General features: G+C 39.1%; 1 protein-coding gene across 1 annotated transcript in view; it reads right to left on the reverse strand.

Moving 5' to 3' along the window:
* LOC135109247 (uncharacterized) overlaps positions 1-20,158 on the reverse strand; it is a 259,673-nt gene extending 239,515 nt beyond the window's left edge. Inside the window, exon 1 of the mRNA XM_064020505.1 lies at positions 20,119-20,158. The gene's annotated coding sequence lies outside the window, so the exon portion shown is untranslated. The remainder of the gene's footprint in view (positions 1-20,118) is intronic.
* Positions 20,159-25,085: the final 4,927 nt, after the last annotated feature.

The raw sequence follows: 25,085 nt of genomic DNA on the forward strand, positions 1-25,085 counted from the left end.
CCTTCAATGCTTTGTAGAATCATTAGGAACTTCAGATATTAGCCATCCTCCACTCTAGGTTTCAAAGCAGAATAGTGAAACGTTCCTTGCCTTACCATTGTGTTCCTTATAATATTATCTATTTCCCGCATCACAAGGACAATCAAGACTATCGAGAATGCCTTGACAAATTTTAAACGTCAATATAAGTCTCATTGAATTTTTCCCTTCCGTATTCAAACATTCTCAAGTCCTAGCTCTAAATCCACCAACATTTTCTCTTTTTCTACACAATAATACCTATGGGTTAAACAGGTGACCGCCATAGCATATATGATTAAATACTGCACATCTTGTTATGCAAAGGGAACACATTGTCATCGCTCCTGAAGTTGTCTTAAGAGCGTCTTGCTTGCCTCTTTCTCAACCCTTCCAAGAGTCCCGCAATGACCGAGAAGATATGGAAATGTAATAAGTGCAGTTTCCTGACTATTTTTTTCTACTCAAAGCATTTTGCACAATATGACATCAAATCTCTGGGCAAATATACGCGTTCTTTCTTGAAGCAGGCGACTGTCTAGCATTTACTCCGCCGCTTCCTCCGCCCCGCCTCCGCCACATGCCGCAGTAAGGTCACACAAACCCTTGCGAACCTCTCGGCCTAACAATTTATTTGCCCCGTCCTAGAAAAAAAGAAAGGAAGAAAAAAAAAGTAAAAAAAGAAATGGAGAAGAAAACTTGTCACAAAAAAAAAAAAGAAATCGCCACTGAAAAGCTTTTTATTACTTATCTTATCTAATGGCACTGTTTCGTATATGCATATTGTATGTCTTGGCTTTAAACCGCTACTCCCTTGTTTAGAACTTAAGTAATTTCCAACATCATTAACTATGCAATTTTTGACAGGCGTACGAAGACGTTACTTACACAGCAATCAAAAAATCAGGAAAACCAAGACTTCACTCTTTCACAACACATATCTTGAATTCAAACTGCATCCTTCCTTATATTTTGTGATTCTTTCTTTGCATTCTCCCTGCTGTTTTTATTGTACACTTCCTATATATGCAATTTACTGACCTATCCTGACGGAGCCTCGGATTTAACCCAAGATGTTGCCCTTTCTAATCACATATCTTGACTATAAATTCTTTTCCTCAATACGACACTGACCTTTCCTGACGGAGCCTCGGATTGTACTACACTTATAGACACTAAACACAGGATATCCCTCTTTCCTATCATCATCATCATGACTCCAAACTCTTTTTCTCAACATTTAAAGAGGCTCTAATACCCAGAAAGCAATACTGACCTTTCCTGACAAGGGCTCGGACGGTGCTGCTCTTAAAGGCACTAAATAGAGGAAAGCCAGGTGTCGCCCCTTCAATGGACACGATAAATGACAGGTGTTTTCCTTGGTGCTGCCGCAGGGAAACATTGGTAGCGAGCAAGTGTCAAGGGACCACTTTGGGTCACCACACAGCAACGGGAGGCGGCAAAATGCACACAACGAGGCCTGGCTGCTTTTATTTCTGTCAGTTTTTTTATTCTTCTTTTTTTGCCGGAGAGGAAATGCAAAACAGAAGCGGACTTGTTGAGGGAGAGTGTTTGTGGTGTGCTACATGAGCTATTGTCTAAAGAAAAGGATATGAGACAAACCTTACTGTTTTTCTTTTTTTTTATATATTTACTTTTTTTTTGACAGATGAAATGGAAACAGCAGCAGATTTGTTGACTGAGTGTGTGTATTGTTGCTGCTTCAGTAACTGTCAAAAGAAATGGTAGAAGACAGCAAAGACAAAATGTACACAACGAGACCTCTTTGTTATTATTGCAGTTTTTTTTTTTTTTAGACAGAAAGGAAATGCAAAACAGTAGCAGGCTTGTTGACGAAGGCTGCTTGTGGTATGTTATATAACTGTCTAAAGAAAGGGACAAACAGGAAAGACAAAATGCGCACAATGAGGTCTGTGTGCTTTTTTTTGTTTTCATCAATTTTTTTTTTTTTTTCAACAGACAGGAAATACAAACAGTAGCAGACTTGTTGAGGGAGGGTGCGTGTGTGGTATGCAATGCACATACGTTAGTGTCTACAATAAAGAACATAAGGCATAACGTGAAGGCATAAAGAAGATAGTGGCATGAAAATATGTTGTAAGATGGATGGGGTGAATGCAGCACCTCTGTGGAAAGAAAAAAGTGAGAGTTCCTTGAGGACAAAAAAATAAAAAATAAAAAAAAAGTTAGTGTACTGTAGGATGCAGTTCTTATTTTCTTTATTTTCCTTTTTTTTTCAGTTAGCTTTTTTATGCAAAATGGAAAACAGAAAAGGAAAACTGTGTGGGATGCAATTTCTTTCTTTTTTTCTATATTTTCTTCAGTGTAGTTTTTCTTTCGAGCAGGTGCACAAAATATATTTAACAAAATATTCCAAAATTAATTATTACTTGACCAGCATAACGTTAACTGGAATATAAAGAAAAATACCATGCATACATGTGAAAATACTGGAAACAAAACAAAACAAAGAAAAAAAAACAGATGGTGAAGAAACAATTTGCTCCTTTCCATATCAAACTGAACATTTTCCTTTCAAACATTCTCAAAAATCATTAAAAATCATAAAAAAATATCCTTATGTATAAATAACACTTAAAATTCTTTAAAAATCGTGTTTAATTGATATAAGAAACACAACAAGACGATCACATCTTAAAAACAAAAAAAACTTCAAGCAATACATATAACGAAAGACTTCACGAGAGCACCCTGATGTCAGTAAGTTAATTCCATGCCCAGGTGAGAGAAACGCAGGTGAGAATAATAACACTAATAAAACATGTATGTATATAAAGTCATGCGTACTCAAGAGAGAGAGAGAGAGAGAGAGAGAGAGAGAGAGAGAGAGAGAGAGAGAGAGAGAGAGAGAGAGAGAGAGAGAGAGAGAGAGAGAGAGAGAGAGAGAGAGAGAAACTTGAATGAATGAGAGAAAGAATGAATAAATGAATGAACGTTTGTGTGTGTGTGTATGTGTGTGTGTGTGTGTGTGTGTGTGTGTGTGTGTGTGTGTGTGTGTGTGTGTGTGTGTGTGTGTGTGTGTGTGTGTGTGTGTGTGTGTGTGTGTGTGTGTGTGTGTGTGTGCAGGTCACTCCCTCACCGCTGTGTAAATCCCAGCCAGCCTCATGGGAGGGGAGAGACTGTCTGGGAACACCGGCGACCCTCTCTGCTATTTTTAGAAAGTAATGGAGTGAGAAAGGGGAGAAAGTTGCTATTTCCCTTTAAAGATATTTTCATTACCTTATTGGGTTTGTATTCCAGCACGAGGGAGGAGGAGAAGGAGGAGGAAGAGGAAGAGGAAGAGGAGGAGGAGGAGGAGGAGGAGCAGACCAAGAGCTTCCTTCACCAGGGATAATTATAACCTGTTTGCGTATTTGTGTACGTACCGTGTGTGTGTGTGTGTGTGTGTGTGTATGTGTGTGTGTGTGTGTGTGTGTGGAGTTTTATCTCTTACAGTCTTCATTTCCTTGTCGAGAAGTAACATACCTGACACTTTTCCTTGTATTTTCTTACTTCCTTATCTATTTCCTTATTAATTCCTTCCAGTCATTCACTTCTCCTTTTGCAGCATGGTGGTGGTGGTGGTGGGGCAGCGCGGGACGACACACAAGCACAGGTCACCACCACCACCACTACTACCGGCGTGCGTCTAACCTAGTTGAGTGACACACAGCATTGTTTTGATATGTTTCCCAGTATTAATATTTAAACGACAATAAACAATGAATGGAGAAAATTCTATACTGGTGTTTGCCTTAAATATTAATGGAGTTCCTGTTTTGAGGCGCGGTCTTAACATTGTCACTGGCAGCAAAGACATTCATTCATGCTTCGTATTTTTATATATATTTTCCAAAGGTGGTGAAATATATAAAGGGTAACACATGAGCAACCGGAAATAAAGACAATTTAAATGGTGTTGCCAATGTCGTGTTGAATAAGAAACCACAATAAAGAATACTGTGCCGGGAGAGAAGAGTCACCGCAAAGCAAGGAGCACGTGACTGTATGGCTGGAAATGTGGTCAATATACTCGTAAATAAAGACGAATACGTAAAACTCAAAGTAATTCTCTCTCTCTCTCTCTCTCTCTCTCTCTCTCTCTCTCTCTCTCTCTCTCTCTCTCTCTCTCTCTCTCTCTCTCTCTCTATATATATATATATATATATATATATATATATATATATATATATATATATATATATAAACACACGCAAATTACAGTATATTATATTGTATGTGCCCACGTAGGGTGACACAATAATAAACGCAGTAAATTTACCGGTTTTTGCATCGCCAGTTTCTTTTTCCATATCGGGCAATACCCACTGGGAAGCAAATCCCTTAAATCGGCCAATATTTAGTGGTGGCTTACCCTCGTTGAGATCCTTCTAATAGTTAAATAATACAACACGACTAATGTGCAGCTGTGTAGTCGATCTTCTCGGAGGAGGGCGGTGAATGCGGCGGTGGCTGGGTGCGCGGGTGGAACAGAGGCGCGGCTCACCTGAGCGACCAAGGCGACGCTTTTCCGCCGCCGTGTCTTGATCACTTTCGGCAGACAGGGAGACACGACCACCTCCTTGCCTGACGCACTTCACGCCACAACAACGCCTTTCACGCCTCAATGACGGTTGTTCGCTCTCAGTATAGTCCTCTGGCTTGAAATGAAACCCTGACAGACAAAATTCTTCCCACTAATATGGAAAAGCAACAAGGTACTAGTTATCGATATTCATTGCACAAAACACAACCCCAAGTTAAATTAGTTAACCACCATAAACTGTTAAATGTAAACACAACAAGTCACGGGCATTGTTTTGTGTTGCTGTCGATTTACAAGTTAAGAGTTGCAAGTAAATATTGTTGCTTTCATACGCGGCTTTTTGACTAAGTAATACAAGCACAAACACAACTTGATTAATAACAAGAAACAGTCTGCCTCAATGTATCACCTCCATGGCTTGATGTTTCAATAGAGGTACATATTATTATTATTACTTTGAAACTCGCCTTTTGGACCAAGTTATACAAACATAGACACATCTTTACTAGTGACGAGAAACAGTCCATCTCATATTATTTCCTTGGCTTTATGTTTAAATAGAGCTACAAATTAAGTTGCCTTGACTTGCACTTCCAGGGTAAACATACAGGCACAATCATCGCCTGTTTTGTAAGGAGGAACAGTATATCTTACCCAACCGCGATCATTATGGCACTGAACTCTCAAACTTAACTCTGAGAATCTCAAATCAATTGTAGATGAAAGCATCTCTCCACCTTTGTTGTAATGAAGCCAAAGTTTAACAAAGTAATTTAGGCAATAAATATTATTCCATTATTTTATTGTATTTTTGTTTCATAGTCTTCCTTAGTATTTCTTTAAGCTTTCTCGTTCCGTGTCTGCCAATTCATGACGCTATATCCATCCACGCCCCTCTGCATTTCTCTGGCAAAGTTGATTTCTATAACTATCACTCATTGACCAACCTATGAAAACTACTTCCATCCTCGCATTGATGCATCACTGTTTGGACCTCTGAGGCTAAAACTGATACAGAAGAGAAAGATTACGCGTGTCTCTGCCAAGTAAAAATGATCAAGTTCATTATTTCATTATATATCTGCAGCGAAACTTCACCGCCACTTGCAGAAGAAACACTGGCGAGGAAAACCTGCATCAGAGCAACATTTACTACAGGTCGCATACGAAAGACCGCTTTTTCTCGGGGTTTTGAAGGAGTACTGGGAATCTTAGCTGGAGATGCTAATGGACGTTACTAAAAGTTGTTTATAAGCGAAGGAATGAGGTAAAGAAATAGGAATTGGAGCATAAGAACTCCATAGCAAAGAATACCCTTCCTGTTAGACTTTACACTTAGGTAGGAATTTGATCATTCTTAAATAGAGACACTAATGGACGTTACCAAAAGGTGTTTATAAGTGAAAGAATGAGTTGAAGAAATTCGAATCAGAGTAAAGAAAGCCCACACCTCACATCACTCCTCCTGTTTGAGTCTACAAGAGTGGATTTGATGATTCTTAACTGAGAACACTACTGGAGATAAGGAGTTTGTGAGCGAAGGAGTGAAAAGAAGAAATGCGAACCAGAATACAAGAAGCCCACACCAAATACACCTCTTTCCGTCTGAGTCTACAGTTCTTAGTGATCGTAAACTAAAAACAATACTGCACATTGACCATTCATCATCTTAAGCGTTGTTATGGCTTCAATAAATGTCATCTGGTAAAATTTCCCTCTCCGTCACTTCTATTTTATTTCCTACTCCTTGACTTTCCATTTTCTCCCAATCTTTCACTTCCAAAACCCATATAGCTTCCTTGTTTCTTGTGAACCTTGACTGTCTTGCCAGAATACAAATAGATATCAACAAACACCGAAATATTCACCAACAAGACATGACAAATCAGTATCATCTTGTAAAACTTCTCTCCTCTAAGCCAAACATTCTCCCTGCTTCCATACGAATCTTAAATGCATATCCCATGTTAGAATTCTGGCCAAAAATAATCTATAAAATCAAATATCCAGTACAGACTTGTTCTTTCTCGCTTCCCTAGATGCCGGTCCTCACAAGCACAGAATTCGCCCTTTATACACACAGAGGAGGCAGTCAAAGAGCACTATTATAGAGGGTAGAGTTACACTATTACACAGGGTAAAGGGTAAGGCTATTCGTCTCATCATTTCCCCTCCCTTAACGAAATGCCTTCAATTTCTCACGCGTCCCCTCAGCAATGTTACCACTACTTTTCCTCCTACTACTTCTGCTATCTTCTGTCACCATTTTCACTGTCATTGCCCTTCTCATCTTAACTGCAGCATATCCACTCGCCCTCTCTTAGCGGCTGCAATCAACACTTGCATCACGCTCCCATTTCCATTTCTTCTCCGTGTCTTTGGAGTTTGAAGTTAAGTATTTTCATTCCCTCATACTCTTAGATACAGCATATCCACTCGCCCTTCCTTAGCGGTTAAATTCAACACTTGCATCACATTTCCACCCCCGTTTGTTTTCCACCTCCTCGGTGTTAAGAGTTAAGTATATTCACTCCCTCATCCCCCTTAGTGTTACAGTCTGTTTTGCTCCGCTCTCCTCCCCTCCTACGCCTGACTCTCTTCCCTTCAAGATAGCGAGAGTCAAGGCACCTCAGAATCTTCTACTCGGGTCTTTGAAGTCTGGAGTATTTTTGTTACCTTAGAGATCTTTGAAGTGTGCAAGTTTTCTCTCCAGTGTTTTGTTGCGGTCTTCCTCACATGTCTTAGTTAAATAAATTGAAACTATGTATGGTTCTTCGAAGTCTCAGTGCTTAGTTATTTTTTTTTTCTAGTAGCTTTGAAGGTTATTATTATGTATATTTTATTTATTTATTTATTTATTTATTTATCTTTTTTTTTTTGTTGTCATGAAGTTGCTGCTATAAGTGAAAAAATACATATGGACAGACAGAAATGCAAATAAATAGACAAGATGATAGAAAGATAGACAAAAATACAGCGTCCACCTATTTCTTGATAATAAATATAAGTGTCTCGTCCTTATGAGCGACACAAACTAGCTGTACTGAGTATATTAACAATGCTGGCCATAACCTGGGGTCGTATCAGGATAAGGAAAAGTAATCTTAGTGTTAGGTATTTTCAGAAACAAATGTTATCTTAGTTTTGCCATATGTGAAAGCGTTTGTTTTCCCTAATATCAAAAATAAAAGTAATATGAATGAAAATAATTACATACATATTTTTGAGGAAAACAAGAAATATCATAAATTCATACGTAAATTCATATAGAGATTAATAAATATAGAAATACCTGAATAAGTAAGTATATGGATAAATGAATAAGTAAATAGACAAATAAATACACCCACAGAGCAGCAAATGGGTGCATAAATAAATACATTAATAAAATAAATCAATAAATCAGTAAACAAACAAAATCAAATCACATAAATAACCAAATACAGTCGTGGGTAATGGCGCCCAATAACCCTGAGATAAATGGTTATATTTTTGTACTAAAAAGGTCAACTTGTGATTGGCAAAGTTCCCCTCACGCCTTCATCCTCCCCTCGGGCCACGGCGCCTCTCCCCTCGGTCACCAGGTATTCTGTCACTGTATGGGGGTGAAAAGATCCTGAAAGATATCGCTTCTGGGGGAAAACGACTCAAGATTCCGATTTTTCATCCATAAAGTTTACCAGTAAATGTGTTGTTGCTTATGTTTTCTCTTCTTAATACACATACACACCCACCTACACACACACACACACACACAGGAGTGAAGGGACAAAAATGGTATGTAGGTGAAGTGCTCCCCTGGTGGCTGAGGAAGTGGCAGAGAGCTGAAGAGCACAACTGAGGGTTGAGGCGTGTAGGACAAGGTTGTAAAGTCAGCGGGGCGAGGCAGGGGAGCGATATGGGTGCGGCGAGCAGTGCACCGCCTCCAAGACCCTGACAGTCATGGCACAAGCCGACTCATGCCATGGCTGGATTAAAAGTAGTTGATTCGCATTTACATGCCAGCAGCAGGCACTGTTCATATGCTCAGTGTTAGAGCTAAAGATAGTTGTATTGAATTTGCCACCTACATGCGTCTTCTCGTACGTGCATATCAATACATCAGACCAAGGTCGCAAAGTGATGGCTCCTCACAAGGTAAGGACACAAGGACATGGACACCCTTGTATGGGAACTGACTACTTCTCACTTTTGAGTGACGTGACTGGTACATGCCCACAGAGATCCTTTTGGCGTTTAATTAAACGTGTTCTTCGCTGTCTGCGGGAGAAATTGCAGGGCTACGTCCGTAGGTTCAAGCCGCTGGCCAGGTACAGGGAACTCAAGCACCTGCGAGACCGTGGGAACGAAAGCCAATATATATATATATATATATATATATATATATATATATATATATATATATATATATATATATATATATATATATATATATATATATATATATATATATATATATAGAGTTCATATGTTATGTCGGCATTTATGGCGATTATCGACGCAGACGTGGAGAGGTTTCAAGACAAAGGTTGAAGAAAAGCTCTATACATCAGTGCATCTCTGTTATCAGTCATTTCTGTACATTTCGCCTTCAGTGTTTCGCACAACATAGTCTGGTGACCAAACACTACTTGGGAGTCCCGTGGAGTGGCGGGCAGAGCGGCAGGGCGCAGCGCCTCACCAGAGGTGCGGGTGGCGGCGGCGCCCGGCGCGGGGCCCAGGTGGAGGGCATCGCTCCATCTAATAGGGTGCTACGTGTTACGTAATTAGATTATACACCCTGGAATAAAATATATTCACTGAGAAGCACATTACATTTCCATATATAAAAATGTTAATGATATTACCCAATTACTTACTGGATAAGCTGAAGACAGGACGAAAGACAATAATGCCTCGCGTGCAGGGACTCAGCTCCGACCAGTGAGCGAGTCCACAGCTTCGTTACGTTTGTATCAACTTCATGAGGCCATCGGCAGCCGGCAGGGCGCCTCGCTCCCCTGGGCTGCGAGCACATTGTCCATGAAGAAAGCCAGCCTAAGCCCGCCAGGCCCGCGCTGCCACCACGTGTGCCGGCCCGTATTGATCCAGCGTCGGCCGGGTCAGGTGCTAGCCCGGCAGGACAGGTGAGCCCAGCCAGGCAGCCTCTCCCCACCCCCGCCGCCTTCCAGGAGCCGCGATGCCTTGAGAGCCCCGAGGGTCGCTGCCCCGCCTCACCTGGGCCTCGCGCAAGGCTGGGCGCGGGGAGCACGTCACGTCCAGGTAAATTAATCCATACGGTGCACCCGTGGAATTGCATGAATGTCTAATTAAAACTATTGATATGGAATAATACGCAATTTTTTCCTTCACTAATTATCCAGCCGAATATACATACGTTCGGAAATATTACGATTTTTTTCTCAGAGTCTCAGATATATGCAAATATGATAGAAAACTGGAGTCAACAAAAACTACTGAATTACACGCATAATGTCTCGCTCATAGAAAACGTGCGATGAATAATTTTTTATGGCAACACAAACTGCAGGAGACTCGAACGTGTGCGAGATTATGCAAATATTATTTCGCTGTGCAGCTAAAACATTTCCCGAAGGTGCTCAGGGAAGGGACTCCTAGTGCCGCGAAAAGCCTTCCTGCAGCTCCTCCCAGTGCCATGCCCAGGGACGCCACACAAGCCAGCAGGGAACAAAATTTGCCCCTTCCACCACTAGCAGTGTTCCACCAAGCCTGGCAGCGCCCAGATGTAGCATCACCACGCACTCCAAGAGCTACTGTGGTGATCTTGGTGCCTCGTTGGTCACCGTGAGACCATTGCTCCTATTCGTGATGGTGAAGGACGCCCAGCAGAGTTCTTGGGAAGTTTTCATCAGTTCCCGTCACTGAAGCAGAAAAAGGCGAATCCTATCACAAACTCATAAAGTTTTATTTGTAATAGATACAATTACGCCGAAAGGATATAAGTAATTTCATTTTTTTACATGGCTAATATGTCTAATATATGACATTACTCGTAATTCATTAAAATATATGTTCGTTGAGCCCCAGTCACCACCGCGTTGCCCATGACAGGCAAGACAGAGTACCGAGGCAGGCAAGCAACACTGACCAGTCAAGCAGAAAGACTCGTTCCTTTCTTCCAGTCCTGCTTGCTTTCCCAGCTCGCCAGACTTGCCCCCCGCTCCCCTTGTTCTTCCCCCTGCCTGGGCGTCGCCCCAAACCCGTCATCTGGTTACCCTGCACCTCGCCACTCAATAAACTAAGTCTGTCACCACAATTCCGCTTCCAACCTATAACAATTTCTCTCTTCCAATAAAACCCAATAAAACTTGGCCACTCTCCTTCCCCAAACTTTAGCCTCACGGGTCCCTTGCTCACTTGTCTCCCTCGGTTACTCTGTTACTCTGCCATGCAAATACACCTCCACGCACCCGGGCTTTCCTATTACTTAATACTCTCATCTTATTTGACCTATCCAACATATAACCGCAACATCCCTAAGGCAGTTTCAACTCGTCTTCTAATACTGTACCAACCTTTCCTACCACTTTATACTCTCACCCTCCACCTCTGCGGGATATAGCAAGCACGTACCTCTAAACGTAGCCTCCACTAGTGCATTCACCCCTCACAGCTTCCCATCTAGTGACTAAAGGACCAGTTTGTCTCTATCATAACCTGTCACCTTAACACTACAACGTGCTTGCCTCCATAGCTTAATCTTTTCCCTCCTTCCCACCGCTTCTGTCTCCCTCCGAAAACCTGTCACGTCACCTCTTCCCAGTCTCTTGCCTTTCTCTCTCTCTCTCTCTCTCTCTCTCTCTCTCTCTCTCTCTCTCTCTCTCTCTCTCTCTCTCTCTCTCTGGACAAGGGTGACCAGGCGGATCTAGCTCCCAACACCCCTTTGTCACCCCAGCGTAAACCGATCAACCCTCCTGAGATGTAGTCACTCGGAGCGCAGGAAAAATATACACTTCAGTTCTTGATATAAAAGGCGCGTTTCAAGATCTTACTTTTCCGTCTTTCTGTTCTCTTTTTTGCATCCTCCTACATAACTTGTTTCTCCTATTACGGCCTTTTGTTTCTCTGTGAGTGTTTTCTTTTCTTTCCTCTTTTTCTCCATTCCTGTTTCTCGTTTTTTTTTTCTTTTGTTTTCCTACTGATGGTGGAGGAGTAAATATCTGTCTGACGAGTAGCTACGGGTGGTGCAGCAGGAAAAACGATTAATCTCTCTCTCTCTCTCTCTCTCTCTCTCTCTCTCTCTCTCTCTCTCTCTCTCTCTCTCTCTCTCTCTCTGTGTGTGCGTCAAGTTGCTCCTTACTTGCTGTGTGGGGGGACAAAACAATGCACGTAATTATCGTGTACAGTAATAATCGAGTCTAGTCTTGCCAATACTACGGTGGTGTGGTGCTCATTGGCATTAATTTCTTCGTATCCATTGAGGGCTAAGCGTAGTATATCACGGCGGGGGTGGTTAATGTTGTATGAGCTCTCTAATGAATTAATGCCCCCACCTGGCTAACGCACGGCGGACGGTAAGGGCTGCGACGCGACACCTGAGCTGTAATACCTGGCGGATTTGAACCATTTATTGGAAGAAGCAATGGTAACAATCAGATGATTTCCATGCAAATCTGAACAAAATACTGTGCTTTACTCTCGCCTAAAATTCACAGAGGCCGGGAGGGGGAAAAATATTCATCCGTGCTCATAATCCACTAGAGGAAATCCCTTCATTTTGGAGGGAGTGGGGGAGCGCGCTGTGGGCAACGAGGGTATTAACAGGGTATTTGCTGACGAGAATTTGGCAGGAGCAGAAGCACGCAATTGTATTTTTAATCCACTCGTTTTAATTGGTTCGCAAAGAGAATACTGAACACATTAAAGCGTTCTTAAGCGGCTCTCTCTCTCTCTCTCTCTCTCTCTCTCTCTCTCTCTCTCTCTCTCTCTCTCTCTCTCTCTCTCTCTCTCTCTCTCTAATACCAATACAAATCATGGTCAATTACCTGTCCCTGTTACCTGTCTTTCTAGCTAATTGCAACCAGCCCCCCTTTCAAGACAGGAGCTTCATGGCAACCCGGGAATTCTACCTTGTTTTATTTGTTATTTCACATTAATTTCTCGAAAAAGCAACTATCTTTTCCAGTCTTCTTTTACATGATTTCCCAATACCTTCACGAAAACAAAAATCGTTAGAGAAAAAAAATTGTTCTGTGTTTATTCATTACCTTTCAGAAAAAATGATAAAGCACACAGGATGGACGAGTCACATGTACGTAATGAATGTACTAAATTTGAACTTCGGTAATCATCTTCGCATTTCAAGACGATGTACAGGACTGGGAGGCAAGAAAATGAAGGGTCCTTCTACGTGTTGACACCTACTCTTTCTCTACTGTCAATATACAACTGACAGTCACAATATATGGATGGTAGGCGGAAAAAGACAGGTATGTTTCATGCAGGGATTGCTTCGTGTAGGTCTGACGACTTCTTGCAGCTTCCCTTATTTTTTTTGTGTTTATATATTGTTATTTTTGCGGGGTGTAAGGAGTACCATCTCTCTCTCTCTCTCTCTCTCTCTCTCTCTCTCTCTCTCTCTCTCTCTCTCTCTCTCTCTCTCTCTCTCTCTCTCTCTCTCTCTCTCTCTCTCTCTCTCTCTCAGTAGGCGTGACAAGGATAACAAAGCACTAAATATACAGTAATTTCCAGGAAGAACCCATACACATGTTAACTAGAATTAACACAAATTATTATATCCATTGAGAAAACTTTTTTACTTATGATTAATGATAAGAAAGCATTGATCACGGGGACTTGGGAAAAACATTGTGGTCTCTTCTAGCTACGACTAACTTAAGACGTTATAAAGCCCACAAGATATAACTCACTTCCCCTCTCCTTGCATATGTTCTCATCCCACCTTTCTATATCACTGGTACATTAATTTATTGTATCCCCCTTAAGACGAGCCCACATGCTGAAGATTCGTCCGTCCATTAGTAAATTATTTCTTGGATAGCAAATACTGGCGGAAATGAAACGTAATGTATATATGCTGAGAGGTGTTTGCAGTCCGGTAAAAGAAGAAGAAGAAAAGTCGTAATTTTTTCCTGACGCCAACAGGGTTTAAAAAGTCGTGTATGAGGAATGGAAAAAAAAAAATAACAACCATGAAAAGTAAAAAAGAGTGAGCGGTAAAAATGTACACACAAAAAAAAAGAAGCGAAGAGAGAAGGAAATGAAAAGTGGAATAAACTCGGCGCAATGAAACAGAAGGGAAAAAAAAATGACGTAAAGATGTAGCAACAACAAGAAAACAATAATAAAAACGGGAATCAACACCACTACCACCATCACCATCACCACCCACAACATCGACAACAGTAACAACAACAACAACAACAACAACACCATCAACAGCAACAACAACAACAACACCATCAACAGCAACAACAACAACAACAAGAACAACATCATCACCACCACTACCAAGAACAACAACAACACGCACATAAACACGAGGCAGAGCAGGCAACGGGGAGCAGAGGATTTGTGAATCAAGAGAAAGGGGCCTGAGGGTCGTAGCCATGTGTGTGTATGTGTGTGTGTGTAGGAGGCGAGGGGAGGAGAGAGCTAAGGTGAGGGATGGCGAGGGGAAGGGAAAGGAAGGGAAGGGAGGACATGAGGGGAGGAGCAGGCCAGCAACAAGTAGTAGTGAAGGAGGAAGTGAGGCAGGAAGGGCACGGTGCCTCAGTCAGTGATCGAAGGAGACACGTGACTTGGGAGAAACTTGCTATGTGTGTGTGTGTAAATTAATTGACAAACGAACAGGTGAAGAAATAAATGTAAAAAATTAATCAATTGGAAATATACAGATACATAAATGGTAAAAAATAAATAAATAGATAGATAAATACATAAATAAGTTAATTAATTAATGAATAAATAAATATGTAAAAGAATTTATTAAAAAATAGATTAATGGCAAAAAGGAGTGAATACACATATAAAGAGATCAACGGACGAGTAAATAAATTAATCAATTCATTAAATAAAATAATGATTAATTAGATAAATAAATAAACATGTGTATGGATAATAACAGAGAAGTAGATAATTATATATAAAAACAATATTTATTTATTTACATACATAACTGTTTATCTATCTACCTATTTTTATGTCTATATCTATCTGCCTATCTCTCTCTCTCTCTCTCTCTCTCTCTCTCTCTCTCTTTCTCTTCTCTCTCTCTCTCTCTCTCTCTCTCTCTCTCTCTCTCTCTCTCTATCTATCTATCTATCTATCTATCTATCTATCTATCTATCTATCTTTCTATCTATCTATCTATCTATTTATCTATCAATCTATACCTCTACTATATTTATGTATGAATGTATATATGTATGTATGTATGTATGTATGTATGTATGTATGTATGTATGTGTGAATGTATGTATGTATCTATCTATCTATCCATCCATCCATCTTTATATTAATCCACATATCTATTTACCAACTCGACAATTTACCAATCCGTCTTTCTATACAAAAAACTACACAACGTAAGAAACTGCCTTGAACAGCAATGAAAAAAAAAAAAAACATAATTATAATAAACAATCAAACTAACACCTACTCCCCGAAAAAATAATAAATAAATAAAATAAATAAATAAATAATAACAAAAAAGACACGAGCATTGACTGAGTTCCCTGGAGGTCCTTCCCTCATCATAATTACGTATCACAGCCAAGTGTACTACCTCATGTGTGAAAACCATAGAAGTGCAAAACAAAATGGAGGAAAATTGAATAGCCCTCTCTCTCTCTCTCTCTCTCTCTCTCTCTCTCTCTCTCTCTCTCTCTCTCTCTCTCTCTCTCTCTGAAATATATATGATGAGAGAGAGAGAGAGAGAGAGAGAGAGAGAGAGAGAGAGAGAGAGAGAGAGAGAGAGAGACAGAGAGAGAGAGAGAGAGAGAGAGAGAGAGAGAGAGAGAGAGAGAGAGAGAGAGAGAGAGAGAGAGAGAGAGAGAGAGAGAGAGAGAGAAACTGTTATTTGGTGAGGAGAATATTACGTAAAGAGAAGGGAGGTGAGGTCAAAGTGTTTATTATGAAAGAGGAGGAGGAGGAGGAGGAGACAGGCGAGGGAAGGCCAAGTACCAAACAGATGAATAATGTCTCAGTTAAGGGACTGTGCTGGCGCTATGAGAGTAAATAATACCTGGAGCTGTAATGGCGCAGGTGGTAACGATAACAACAACAACAACAATAATAATAATAATAATAATAATAATAATAATAATAATAATAATAATAATAATGACAGTACCGGTAGTAATGATAAGCAATAACTACTGAAGCGTCCCTTGCCTTGCGGAGATAATGAATGTTTGTTGTCGAGGCAGCGATGTGATGGTAACAAAATTTACGATTCTTTTACCCCGTCGATCCCTTAAACCTGACTTAATGCTGCCAGGACACTGCGGTGATTCATACACCTGGCAAGCTGCGTGTCAACGATAAATCACTAATATATTTCCAACAAGGACAACCCGCGCCTTTTACCTGATCACAGTCAATCACGAAAACATTACGACAATAACAAAATATTAAATATACAGTAATTCCCAGTAAGAAGCCACACATATGTTAACTAGAATATTACTATAGCTTGTCATTCCCATTTAGGAAACTCTTTTACTTATTGATAAACAATAAGAAGGCATTGATCACGGGCACTTAGGAAAAACATTGTGATAAATGATAAGGCAACATTAAAAGTATAGTAATTTTCACAGCAAGAACCCTTACGCATATTAATAAGAACATTACCATATACCATATCATTGGCACTGAGGAGAATATTCTTACTTGTGATGAAAAATAAGAAAATATTAAAAGTTTTCTATTCCCACAGCAAAAATATATACGCTTCTTAACTAGAATATTAATACATTGTTATATAATGTTCTCATGGCCGCTAAAGAAACCATTCTTACTTATAGTGAAAAATAAGAAAACATTAAAAATACTGCCCTTCCTACAGCAAAAATACATACGCTTTTAAACTAGAATACTGATACATTACTATATTGTTTATCAAGTTCGCTGAGGAAACAGTTTCACTTCTGATAAACGATAAGAAAACAATGATGTGACGAGCATTGAGGAACATATTACAGCAAACAAGACCAAAGCATAAAAGGTACAGGCATTCCCAGCAAGATCCATACCCATGTTGAGTAGAAAATAAAGACATTACTATACAGCTAATCACAGACGTTGAGGAAAGCATTCTTAGGATAAGCAATAAAATCTAACAGGAATGCCACGTGTTGGCCCGACGGCTTCTTGCAGCTTCGTTTAATTCTTGTTTATAATAAAGCATTGAAAACACAGTAAATCCCATAGCATTAGTCCATACACATGTTAACTATCAACTTAATACTTTATAATTTACCAAAGTCTTAAGAGAGGCGGGCATTCATCTGAGTCATCGGTTCTTGCATCTCGACGCCGTAACTGGTGCCTTTCCGAAGTTCCTACAAGGCGATCAGCGGCATCCTGGCCCTGGTTGGCAGTCTGGCCCTCGCATCCTTGGTGACACGTGGTATAGGTAATGCTGGGACGTGAGGATGAATATTTTTAAGTTCACAACCATTTAAGGTGGAGACATTGAAGATGATGAATAATTTTAATCTCATGGTCGTTGAATAAATCCTTTTACTGCAATTTGGCACGCCTTTCCTTAATTACTAACCACTCAGAGACGTCTTTTTCTTGTTCTACAGCCACACACTGACTAGAAATCGCAAAATCTATTAATTTCTTATGCTCTTCTTTCTTGTGGATGTTTGCAAAGATTCCATACATTGCTTCTAATGCGGGAAATTGTTGCATATCACAGTAAAAGCGTTAACTTAAGATGAAGACATTCCAAATAGAAAACACGGGATTAATAACGACAGGTCACAAAGAATTAAAAAATAAAATAATAAACATCGGCAGACCTACTGGTCCTTGCGAGGTTGTTTGTTCCTCATTACATTATCTAATATATCACAAGACACGATACAGCAAGGGGACAGGGTTCCTTGTTGCCTACTACGCTATCTGATAAGAGAGACATTAAAGCAAGGGCGAAGGAGATGACTTCACTAAATATCAGTTTGTTGTCCGAGTCACAGAACAACCGTGAAGAGGTAGAATACGATCAACAAGGAGGATTAAAGCAGAGGATTTTATTTTTGTGTTTATAGTCGTTAGGGAAGCAGGCGCTGTGAGGTAAAGACACGCTAAGGAATAAAGAAATAACCATGCACGTGACGGCATGAAGAATATTTCGTCTGTTCTTTATTTTTGGAGCGGCAAGTAAGCTGTGTATTTATTTATTTGTTTATTTATTTATTTTGGTTTCTGTGGCTCCTGACTAGTCTCCTCTACACACATAAAACAATATGAATATAGGCGTGCAGTGACGGGCACGAAGGTGACGCCTCATGAGGTGAGCGAAGATGAAATGCCACACCAATGTATAGGATGGAAATGCTCTCAATTCCTTAAGGAAAAGCCGCTGATGAATTAACATAAAAAAAAAGATGTAAATAAACACTGGTGAAAGATATAATAAATATCTTCTTCCAGTATACTTCAAAGTGACAAGGACTTGCTCTATTTTTTATTGATGGAAAACGCCGATGAAATATATATATATATATATATATATATATATATATATATATATATATATATATATATATATATATATATATATATATATATATATATGAATAAATAGATAAATTAATGAGTTAATAAATAAGCAAATTATAATAATGGTAACAACATTGATAATACTATGATAATAATAATAATAATAATAATAATAATAATAATAATAATAATAATAATAATAATAATAATAATGATAAAATAAAACGAGATGAATGAAAAAAATAAGGAAATTCATTAATTAACGAACTAAATAAATAAGTGAAACTAAAGGAGTAAATACAAAAAAAACAAATAAAAAAGCGGCAGATAATATATATTTCCTTAGTTTCATTATTAATTAATTGACCGAGATTCGATTACCTAATTTTATTTCCTTCCTTTTGACGTGACGAGGGCACCGCACCTTCTGCTTCGCGTCTAGCTGTAAATGACGACTAAAACTAACAAGAGCGGGAGAGACGTTCTTGTTAACTACTAAGGAATCCCTGAAGGAGTAGCAGCTGGCGACAAAAACAATGACTTACTACCGAATCACCTGAAATAACATGTCACGCCAGCCAGAAACGCATAATCTTCCTTTCGATAATCTCTTGGCGTTCATATGTCTCTGAGTTCGACTATGACTTGGTTTCTCAGCAGCAGAGGCAGCGCTTTCTTGTCACTCCAATAGGCAATATATCACCTGTATGTTGCTGCGTGACTGACTCCCATTTTCTTGCCCGTGGTGTCCTGCTGGTGATGGAGGTCATGGTGGTCGTGGTGGTGGTGGTGTCTTTCATCCTCCATGCTGTTCGTCTATTTATGCGTCTCCTGGGACTTTGCTATAGCTATTTGAATTAATTTCCGCTCCAGTCAAGCTGTACCCGCACGCTGGCATCTCTGACCACAGGTGATGGCGTGATAATTGTTGGCACCTCACTAATAATATTGGCGGCCATGCATCTGCTGTCAATGAGCCTCGTCTGCCATAAATCGTAATTCTGGTTCCAGCTTCCGGTCACAATAATCCTTGGTATATATATGTATATAGATTTTTTTTTTTTTTTTTTTTTTTTTTTAAGTTTGTCAGCTTCCAGCGGTGACTTGTGGCTTCCTGTCTTCACCCTTTACATTTGATTATTTGCTTGCACGCTTGTGAAACTTGCTGGGCTAAAAATATATTGCTCTATCGAGGTATATATTTTTAATTGCTACAGGTTTTGAATTCTGTCTGTCTTTTGGTTAGTCTGGTGAAGGTGTCACACAGGTAACAGCCGCAACATAAATAAATAAAATAGAGATTGGTAAAAAAAAAAAAAAAAAAAAAATGAAAGTAAATGTCGTGCTCTTTCTTTCTCTCATATTCTTTCTTCTTTCATAGATTTTCTTTATTTTCTATTTTTCTTTTGTAGGACAGAGAATCATCTTGCATTTCTTATGAAAGATTCTTTTGCCCTTGAGTCTTCCATATACATAAAAAATAAAATTAAGAAATAACAAAATAATAAAAGCATGGCGAAATAACAAACCACGAAAATAAAAATGAATCATATGGAAATATAAGGACACTAAAATACTGTATAAACAAGAAAGAGATACATCGATGAAATAGGGAAGAACTACATCAACTATTAAGAATGTGTCGATCTTACCATACTGCTGAATGAATAAAAGGCAACTTACAGAACATAGGTAGAGGAACACTTAAGATTCCTCTGACGGTGAACTTAAAACATATAAGTATTCAGTAATAAGGCAATATGGCAACAGATTAGTAGGGAGAACATACCAAAATGAGAGTTTTGTTTACTTACGCCTCGATGTTAGCGATGAAACCTAACCAGGGATCTGAAATAAAAAAAAAAATGAGGTTAATGAAGAATAACAGAATGATATGAAAGACATACTGAGAGGTAATGTTGACTTTTCACTGAAGGAAAAAAAAATGTACGCCGAAAGTACCTCTTCCATTAGTCTAGACCAGAAATTTTGAAGAATCACAAAAATTACCGGAAATGTACCTTGAAAAATCCCATAATTACAGAGAGGATATTGTTAGGCAACAGGGAAACAGGCAAGAAAAAGGCATCGTAGATTTGCTAACATATTGACGTTGAGGGTTCTCTGACTGCATAAAAATAAGAAAAATGTTTACGTGAACACCAGGTTAAGGCAAGTGGAAGTAAGGAAGACACAAACAACATTGAGATCTGACTAGAAAATTCCAAGCAGTGAAATTTTACGAGCATAAAATGAAAGCCAAGGGAGATCCGTGAGTAAGTTGAACATAAGACGCTTCCTATCGGAGTGTATTCTCCAGGGATTGGCACCTTCAAACGGCACTTTTTTTTTTTTTAAAGTTTTGTTGCACTTGGCTTAAACCCTCTTACATAAAAAAAAAAAAAAAACATTGAAAGCTGCAAGAAGCCATCACGCCCATCCATGTTACTCCCTGTATGGGCAGAACATAACTAGTGATGCTTTTGCCTTGTAAGATAATTCCTTGCCCATATGCTCATAGGGAAAAATGAAGCACACAAACACCTGCAGAAATAGATATGTGACAAGATGTTTATTTTGTACACTACACTACCAACACTGTTATATATATATATATATATATATATATATATATATATATATATATATATATATATATATATATATATATATATATATATATATATATATATATATATATATATATATATATATATATAAAACGATTCGCTTCCCCAGCTCGAATCGAAAGGCTTTTCTTCTCAGAATGCAATAATATGCAATTACTAATACAAAACGGCTGCGGCACAAAAGTTTGACAGGTGTTTGTAATGCTGCATAATTATGGTGTGACTGCCACGGACTCTGATTAACCGTAACAGGCCTACTGGCACACATGTGACGGCCCCGCCCACACACACACACACACATCTATCTATACAATTCAACCGTCACATTAACCTATACAAAATATTTACTGCAATTAATACTCATAAACAAGCCATTCTGTCTGGCCACAGTATCATTGTTCCTACACGTTATCTATGCTGATTCCTTATGTTAAGTGCAATGAATCTCGTCTTTAGTGCGTCATCCTTATGCTCTCGTCGCCTCATCTATTTTTCATCCTTCCTTACAATGCAATAAATTCGATTCCCTTCACTCGCTCAGTTTCCTTCTTCAGTCACCAATCACTGAGAGAGGCAAGGTTAACAAGATATTACTTTTACGTCCATTTATTTCTTCATGTAAGAGGGGCTATGGTCTAGGGAAAGAAGGAGGCTGAAAAAGAAAGTCCGCTGAAGGTACTAGTTCTCAAAGAGTCAAAGAATTACTCAAAATTATGAGGAAAAGTGTCTTGAAACCTCCCTCCCCGTTCACTGCGAAGGGTGCACATGAAGCGTCCATAAACCATCTGCAGCACTCACGCCTTTTGCTATCAAGTCCAATGCAACAATTCCTGCCATGCCTGCCTGTATCTACGCTAGAATATTGTATGTTTATCTTTTATAAAACCACATGAGAAAATTGCCTCACAGTGATGGAGGGTCGTTTATGATAAATTGTTATTTATTCCGGTATTAATTGTAAGTGCGATAATGAAACATCTCCAAGTTTATACTTAAAAATACGAATAACAACAGCCTGGATAGAAAAATAATAAAATACACGTAGGTTGTTCGTAATTGAAATTCGCCTTTAAATACTGCGCCGGCTTTCTCGGTAATAAAGAACACGTGAAGAGTTTTTCTGCGTGAACTATACTGCCGGGAAATAAATACCCCTTATTTATAGACGAATAATGCAGCGCAGTACAAGAATACAATAGACATGGAACAAAAACGCGCCGTACCACTGGGCGAGGCTGAAGGTGGCACCGGATGGGCGTTGAGAGCACGGCAATGACGAGGCGGCGAGGCAGCGTGAGGCATCTCGAAGGCCAAGCAGGGAGCGGCGCTCCCTGGCAAACTGAGGGAAGCAAGGGCGGCTCATGCAGGGGCGGAGGCGTCAGCGGTGATGGCAGATGACGCAACACTCAGCACAAATACCCAGCACTGCCTGACCTTCCTGCCACACCAGCAAGTCACCACGCCAGCGCCGCCTAGTGCCGCCAAAGGGAACCTTGAATCTTCCCTGCTTGACCCTCAGCCACACACGCCAGGGTCTCCACTGCGTGAAATGTTGTCACAATATTCATGCGACGATCATGAAAAAATAAATAAATAAATAAATAATAATAAATAAAAATTTTATATATATATATATATATATATATATATATATATATATATATATATATATATATATATATATATATATATATATATTGCTTCCTTCTTAGATTCTTACGGAAATGAAGTATTTTACCATAACTGGTGTGTGTGCTGACGAATGTTACGTAAAGTAATAAAACGAGTCTTGATAAACATTGATCTCCCGTTTTCAGCAGTGTGACCTTCAGAAAAGCCTATAGGAATGATTCTCAGACGTAAAAATATATATTTACCACTATACTCAAACAAAAAAAGAAGAAAGTAATCCATTTATTAATATTACAAATGGGTACAAGTGTTGGTGGGTGTCGGTGGAGGCGGCAGGAGTGTGACGGGCGGCGTGACGTGCAGGTCATGATGCATAACGAATGAAGTGACTCCATGTCTCGTATATTGTTCCCTTGGAGTGACAGGCGTCCATCCTTACCATGAATTTTGATATGTGACTCCCTCCCTCTCTCTCTCTCTCTCTCTCTCTCTCTCTCTCTCTCTCTCTCTCTTTCTCTCTCTCTCTCTCTCTCTCTCTCTCTGCCTCTCTTCAGCCCAGCGTCCAGGCATCCTCAGTAACCGTTACCAGTGAATAATAATAATACACAGGAGTGAGAAGCAGAGCCGCTCAACAAAGGATTGATGATACCTCTGGACGACGATTTGCATTATTTATGTACTGAGCAATTATATATTTATAGCTCGTTTAGGAATACGATGCACTTCTGTTACTTGCCAAGGCTTTTCTTGTGCGCCGGCTTATACAAAGAAAAAAAATGGAAAGAAAAATGAAGAGTGAAAGAAATAACCCAAAATGTTATATATATTTGCATCATGAAAGCAAGACAGTTAGTAAAAGAAAGAAAACCGTTTGAAGAAATGCAGCGTCTAAGAAATTTGTAATATATCAAAGTAAAACAGCTTGGAAATTACTAATGTGACAATCCTCATGAATACATTTGTGTCTAAATGGGTTTCAGAAATATTTTATGACAGTAACAGCAATAATGCGAATAATAATAATGACATTAATAATGATAATATAACAATAAAATAATAATAATAATAATAATAATAATAATAATAATAATAATAATAATAATAATAATAATAATAATAACAATAATAATAATAATAATATTATTATTATTATTATTTTCAATATTACTGTTGTTGTTATTGTTATTATTATTATTATTATTATTATTATTATTATTATTATTATTATTATTATTTATTATCATTATTTTCATAACCATTATTTTTATTTTAACAAAACTTATTCATAAAACTTGAGATATAGTTCCTTAGGCAGCCAGACAAATATTCAGTTTAATCTTGGCTGGCCAGGGAAAGGATTCAGGAGTAAGGAGGACTGAATAGGAGCTCCTGCACCGCCAGCTACAGGGCGGCGCCTCTAGGCTGCGCTGGACTTCCTTTCGCACAATTGCTCAAGAAGTAAAGTTCGTTTGGAAAAATACGGACAGTTGAACACCGGGAGGACCAGAGGCTTTGAAACAGGTGAATTAGGAAGCTACCGGGCAGGAAGGAAAGTTTCCCTTGTCGGCAACGTCAGATGGCAGCATATACGTGTGTGTGTGTGTGTGTGTGTGTGTGTGTGTGTGTGTGTGTGTGTGTGTGTGTGTGTGTGTGTGTGTGTGTGTGTGTGTGTGTGTGTGTGTGTATATATATATATATATATATATATATATATATATATATATATATATATATATATATATATATATATATATATATATATATATATATATATATATATATATATATATATATATATATATATATACATGGATAGATAGACTGATGGACAGATAAATAAACAAATATATATGTTTTATCTATTTGTTTATTTATTTAGTTTATATACATTTACGTATGTTCAGCTATTATTTCAGGAAATGGTCCCTCCCAAACCATCCCCCCCACCTCTCTCTCTCTCTCTCTCTCTCTCTCTCTCTCTCTCTCTCTCTCTCTCTCTCTCTCTCTCTCTCTCTCTCTCTCTCTCTCGTTAGTGAATGAAACAACCTCCCAACTGCACTCGTGCAGAACAACACCATTAACTCTTTCAAAAATACACAGGAGCGTCGCCTCCTTCACCTGGGCGCCGATAAGACAGGCGGGCGGCGCCGTGGGGCGGCACGCCACACTGGTAACTGACGTCCTCCTGGGATGCGAAAATGTCTTCTATTGTTTCTGCGTCAGAATATATTTCTCATTTCATATTTGTAATAGTTTTGTGTATTTATGTGTTATTTACCTCCACACGTCAAATCCTAAGAAGGCTAACTGAGATTCACGAAAGAGTCAACCAAAAAGAATAAAAGTGAAAATATCTAGAATGTAAATTAAATGAAGTGAGTGGAAATAACGTTTCAGCGACACTTCAGTAACCTTTGATGTGACGGCGTCAGGAACACCGCCGCCACTTCCATCCCATGATAATCTAGCCGCACCAAGCGTTTCTCTCTTGGTTTTTCCTTATTTATGGAGAAAAACGC

The sequence above is a fragment of the Scylla paramamosain genome, chromosome 18, assembly GCF_035594125.1.
Source record: "Scylla paramamosain isolate STU-SP2022 chromosome 18, ASM3559412v1, whole genome shotgun sequence".
Classification (NCBI taxonomy): Eukaryota; Metazoa; Arthropoda; class Malacostraca; order Decapoda; family Portunidae; genus Scylla; species Scylla paramamosain.